Genomic DNA, 5,986 nt, shown 5'->3' on the forward strand with positions numbered 1-5,986 from the left:
AAACACTACACTACCCTAACCCCTAAAATACTACACTACTCAAACACTATAACACTACCTTAACCCGAAAACACTACACTACATAAACACTACTACACTATCCTACACCCTAATACACTACACTAAACAAACACCACTACACTACTCTACACTACAAAAAAGCACGCTAAAATGATATTAAAAAAAAACCACACAACACAAACATTACACTACTTATACACTATCCTAAACCCTACAAAAGTAATCCCCACCCCAAGTGCAAACCCCCTTACCTCTCTCCTCTCCAGCGTCACCGTCTCTGCTCCCGGTTCCTGCTTCCTCCTTCCTGCTTGGGGAACGTTGTTGTGAGGAAATAGCCTCAGCTTCCTCACAACGACTTGGAAAGCCGCCGCCATTACACATTACATCGCATGCGTTGTAAAAGTGCATGCGATGTAATGGTATGCGTGTTTTTTATCACGCGTTGTAACATCAAATGCGTTGTAACGCATGCGATGTAATGGCAACACGTGGTAAAAACCGCGTTGTAATGGCTGTTCCCTGTGGATAGGTGGGGGCTGTATTACTTACTCTCAGGGCAGACAACCACCATAGAGCTGTAGCTGTGTCTTGGGTTTAAGTAAAAATGGCAAAATGAGGCAGAACTTTCACAAATGTGCTGCATTAGGCTGCAAAACTTGCCTTTTCTTGCCGCATAATTTAGCCAACCCTGCTGCATATTGCCACTGACCTGATCATTATGCTTGATGATGCCGGATGCCAGTTAAGAGGTAATGTATGACATTGAAGTGAACAAACTGCGGCCTTTATTTCTCTAGCACACACTCTGCATGTCTCTTTGGGGTAGCAGGGTAGGGAAGGTGTTTTAAGAAGTGAGTCCTCGGTGGCAAGGGAGGATGGGGTTATGCTCGTCTACTGTTGTTTTGTGCAGATCCTAATGGGATCGTAGATTCTGAGGTATGCGGCATCGTTGGTTTTATCGAAGCTTCTCATAGGGTCTTGTACTTTTACGCGGCTTAATGTAATCCAGTCGTGCACATGTGCATCACACATTCACCACAATATGCACTTAGTTGGTGTGTACATTGAGGAGTTTTGGATTGAAGGCCTCTGTTGTCAGGACATTGAGGCGACGTCCTTAGCATTAAAGAGTGAATCAGGTGCCTTCCACAGTGAAGCCAACATGCTGCTGTGGACGTGTGCAATGAGGGCATGAACCCAATCTCGTCAACTACAGTTGAGCATCATTGTGATCACGTAGGCCACCCAAGGTGCTGGGAGAAGAAGCTGTCCCGAGTAGTGAGCTTTCATGATATAGAATACTTAAACCATGGTTTGCCCTGCCTTTCTTTTCTGCTAACTTAAGTGATTAAGTGATTAACGATGCCTATGGGACACTACTAAAGCATTCCTCGACATGGATCCATAGGTCATTCGTCTGCCTTTGAAATGGATAGTTTTCAGGGACATTCCGAAAGCTGTGAAGGAAAAGGGCATCAGAAAACAGACCTGGATACTGACACCTTCTGGAATGTAGAGCTATGCATGTTTTGTATCTATTTGTATTCAGTTTTCACCCCACCCTCATTCATCCAGCGAAGAGAGGTTGTCGAGCAGCTCAGCGGGCGCCGGTGTATTGCCGCTGGTGGATGTACCTGCTCGATACATGGAGAAAGCGGTGCAGGATGCAGCACTCCAACTCCTGTCCTAAAAGGGAGAGCCGAGGGGTTATAGTGGGATAACAGTGTCAGGATCTGTGATGGGTATTATCAGTGGTGTTAGAACTCAATCAATTTATAAGCTGGCGATAAAAAATTATCGCCGCTTTTGCGGCTGTTTTCGGCCGAAAAGCGGCTATAATTTTATCGCCTAATTAGCAAGCTCACGCTAACGAGTGAAACCTTGCTTTAGCGCACAAATTCCTAACGCCCAGCTTTGCATCTCTAATGAGATGCAAAGTGGGCGTTCCTGACCTGACATGACAGAAGAGATGTCGCTAAGCGACATTTCTCCTATAATCAAGCCCCACGCTAAGAAGCATAGTGTCAGGAAAAGTAGCGATAACCCCTGTTATCGCTACTTTTCTTACGCCTGCTTCAGGACTGACTTAGCCATGATGTCCTATGGAAGGTGGATATCATGGCTAAGTTTGTGAGGCCCTATCCGCAAGCTAACGCCACATTGCGTGAGATTATCGCTGGGTTTCCAGCGATAATCTCAATTTAGGCAGTTAGCGTGAGGATTTTTATCGCTGAGGAGATAAGCGTTGCTAATAGCACGCTATCTCAGCGATAAAAATCCACGTTACCCGGCGATAATTATCCTCACGCTGAGAGCGCTGAGCGATAATTATCGCCGGGTGTTGCTGATATGCCCCTCTGTTTTTTAATGAATGTGTTCTCGCTCTTAATTTCAAGGACCAGCATGTTCAGTTGCCACAGCACTCAAACCTGTGCTTGGGGTGTGACACCTTATCCTGACAGTCTGCCCTTCAGCTCTTATGATGTGGTGTACATCATCCTTGTATGCTGTTGTCTTTATTCTGAAGTATTTGCTGAATCCAGTGTAAAATTCTGATGAAAAAGCCTGTGTGGTTTGTGGAGCCAATTGTAGGAGAGTAGGATCTGCTTCACATGGGTACCCCCACTTTTTGCTGGTGTTTCACTGTTTTTCGACCTTAGTCTGGCTGTGGCCCTGCTAATCATGACCCTAGCCTAGCTGCTTCCTCTCTAAAATGGTTTCCATGTACATTAGGTACATATCTAATTAGATTCTGGAGTGCCTTATAAGCCCCTAGTATATGGTATACTATGTACCTAGGGCATAGGTACCTCAGAGGCCTACCAGGGGCTGAAGCATGTATTATGCCACCCCTGGGAAGCACTCCAAAAGGACACCACAGGTCTGCTACTGCAGCCTGGGTAAGGGTGTGCTTGCACCCCTTACAGTGGTATAGGCTACCTATATCACTACCATTGCACACACATATAAAACCTATAAGTCACTCCTATGGTAGGCCTTAATAATCCTGAAGGCAGAGTGCTTGGTTTTTATGTGAGAGGGTGCCCCTGCATGAGCAGAGCCCTTCATGAATAAAAAATGCCACTAATAGCCAGGTGTGTATCTATATGGAGTGAATGCTTTCAATTAAATTCGATTCCCAAGTGCAACTCCAACAAATTCATATGTTTAAAATCATTTATTTAATAATCTTTTTATAAAATATAATCAATGAAAAAGATGTCTGTATACAATAATATTATTTTCAAATTATGACATCAAATAACACTTAATTGAAGATATGATGTAAAATACATATAAACATAAAGAAAATAATACTAAATTCAAAACAAGATTGATGAAAGCAAAGCGGTGGATGGAGACTACGCGCGTTTCGGCAAAGATGCCTTCATCAGGACACCGTCTATTGCATTGTTGCTCTAAAAGACAGAAATTATAAATACACACAAAACACAACAATATAAGATTATAAATTTGCATTTTGGAAAAGCATACACAATCATAGTTACATGTGATTATTTCGAAATACCTGGCATATCGGGTCTATTATAAACAACATAACTGCATTAATAAAAATACCGATAGTTACAACAGCTAAATACGGTTCATACAAAGCAATATAATGTTATTGAACATGGATGCCAGCACAACATATAATTCCTTAATGATTCAGTTAAATAATTAAATACATAAACTACTAACATCACCAACCAATGTGTAATAAGATGCTCCTTTTTGTATTACATATTATAACGATCAAAGAAAAAAATGAAGGGAAAATAGAACAGATAGAAGAGATGAATAAGAGAAAGACAGATAAGGGGTGTCATATTAGCTACTTATTTAAAAAGGGGTGTTCCATGGCCAATATTACTCTGTACAAATTTAGGATATCAAGAATGTTAACGTATCCTAACTTAATTTCCAAAGTTATATGTTTGTTAGAGACTTCTAAATACCTAAAGTGGGCATGATAGGTACTGCTTGTATATCCAATTACTCTGGATATTATTGATTTCTCATTGTACTTACTCAAATGGTATCGGATAATGTTTTCTAATGTAGAGGATACAGTACCCTCGTCTCTTATAGTCCAGCTGTCTGTATGTACTGTAAGAATTCTATATCCTAAAAGAGAACATATGAATGCTTTAATTATTTATGATTAACTATTAATGAGCGGTAACAATTGCCTCATGACTTAACTTACTTTGGTGAACTGGAACGAAGACTTAAGATAAATTAGGCCCAAAGTTTATACCAAACTGGTGGTTCGAGAAATTCCGGGTGATGGAAATCTTATCTGTGAAACAATAAAGTTTAATCAATAATATAGTGCTAGATGCTCACACTACGACCAATATCACACCGATACCATAGTATATTATAAGCCCGATGGGGAACGGGTGGGGAATTTTTTTTTTTATAACATTATGAAGACTGCAGTTCTAGATATATAGCTATCACAGTGCATTGTTTGATGTGGCTCAAGAGTATCAGACGAAGGAATATGAACATATTTTTGCCATTATGACTTGTGCTAAACGGATAACAGATCTCATTTGTAAGGAAAAACGAAAAAAAGAAAGGGGGGAGAAAAAATCGATCACCAAGTGTTGTCCCATATTGTCTATTATAACTGCAATAGTCGAATCGTGATATACTGCTTGACGTCAAGAATATTCTAACAAGGCGTTTGGCAATTAAGTTATGACACTATAGATCCGTCAGATGCGACTAAAAAAATAACGCTATATACAAACTTTAAATGTTAGGTCTCTTGAGGTGAGCACTATTCCAATATTAAGTGTTAACTCAACAATGTCTACAAATTACATGAGGGGTATTTCCTGGAAATGGTCCTACCCAGAATGTACTATTGGAGGACCATTCCCAGTATACCCAGATTGTGGTATAAACATTCTTACATCTGCAGGATGATTATTTCTTGTATAGAGGTATTTTCTGATCGAGTGATCGATATAAAAAAATGAAACCAAATGAGAGACTATATAACTGCCAACTCTACGCTTAAGAAAGACTCCCTTATTTTGAAAAGTGACTCTGTATCACAATCTCACCTTGTAGATAGCTGAGTGCCGTATGTGACGGGGGGCCTGTTCCAAAACGAGAGAGAGCTTCGCTGGTCTGCTGGCGATAACCTCAATGGCTGCAAACCATAGAGTTTGTCGCTGACATTTAAATAGCAAAAAAATTGCCGCGCTAGTTAAATCACGTGATGACATGGACCAATAGGGGACAGAACTATAAGTCTACCATATTGCAGTGAGGCGAAAGGTAAGGTAATCGTTTAAACATATAAATAATCCTATCTTAAATGGAAATCGTGAAGGGTATAATCTATGGGATAATGTGTATTTACCCGAACATTACTACCAAAATCTAAGATAGCACCGAAAAAGAAAGTTCAACAGGGGATCGAACCTGCACTACTGGAATCTAAAAGTGAATAATGAAGGCTCTAACCGGGAGAGCTACATTGATACGACGAGATAGACCTAAATTTTGCTGACAGATATATCGCGCTTGAGGAGGCAAAAATTTAATGAAAGGCTTTCATCCCAAGCCCCGAAGCACTGACAATGGTAAATAAGGACCATATTTATGAGAGAAAAGACTATCCAAATGGAACGTATAAGTTGTCATATCTGAGATAACACTGGTCGTTGGAGTAATGCATCTGCCCCAGGATTCTTGCCAGAATAAAAATAACCAAATAAAAATAACACCACCTATGCTGCTTATGCATAGAATCGAACTCCCGCTACTGGGATCTAAAATAGAATAGTAAAGGCTCTAACGTGGAGAGCCATGTGAATATAGCGCAATACCGGTGAAAATTTGTAAACAAGTAATTCAAAATAAAAAAGCAGAAGTCAAAGAAGTTTGTCCAAAGTCTAGATGATCTGGGGAATAGTCGGATATAGGTTACAGCTCGTCGTTG

General features: G+C 40.4%; 1 long non-coding RNA gene across 1 annotated transcript; it reads right to left on the minus strand.

Annotated features, from left to right (window-relative positions):
- Positions 1-3,184: 3,184 nt before the first annotated feature.
- On the minus strand, positions 3,185-5,195 carry LOC146830632 (uncharacterized). The gene is made up of 4 exons (XR_014961178.1): positions 5,103-5,195; positions 4,232-4,324; positions 4,054-4,149; positions 3,185-3,440 (listed from the first exon to the last, which is right to left on the minus strand). It is a non-coding gene; the product is annotated as an uncharacterized LOC146830632 (long non-coding RNA).
- Positions 5,196-5,986: the final 791 nt, after the last annotated feature.

This window comes from Triturus cristatus, chromosome 5_1, assembly GCF_964204655.1.
Source record: "Triturus cristatus chromosome 5_1, aTriCri1.1, whole genome shotgun sequence".
Lineage (NCBI taxonomy): Eukaryota > Metazoa > Chordata > Amphibia > Caudata > Salamandridae > Triturus > Triturus cristatus.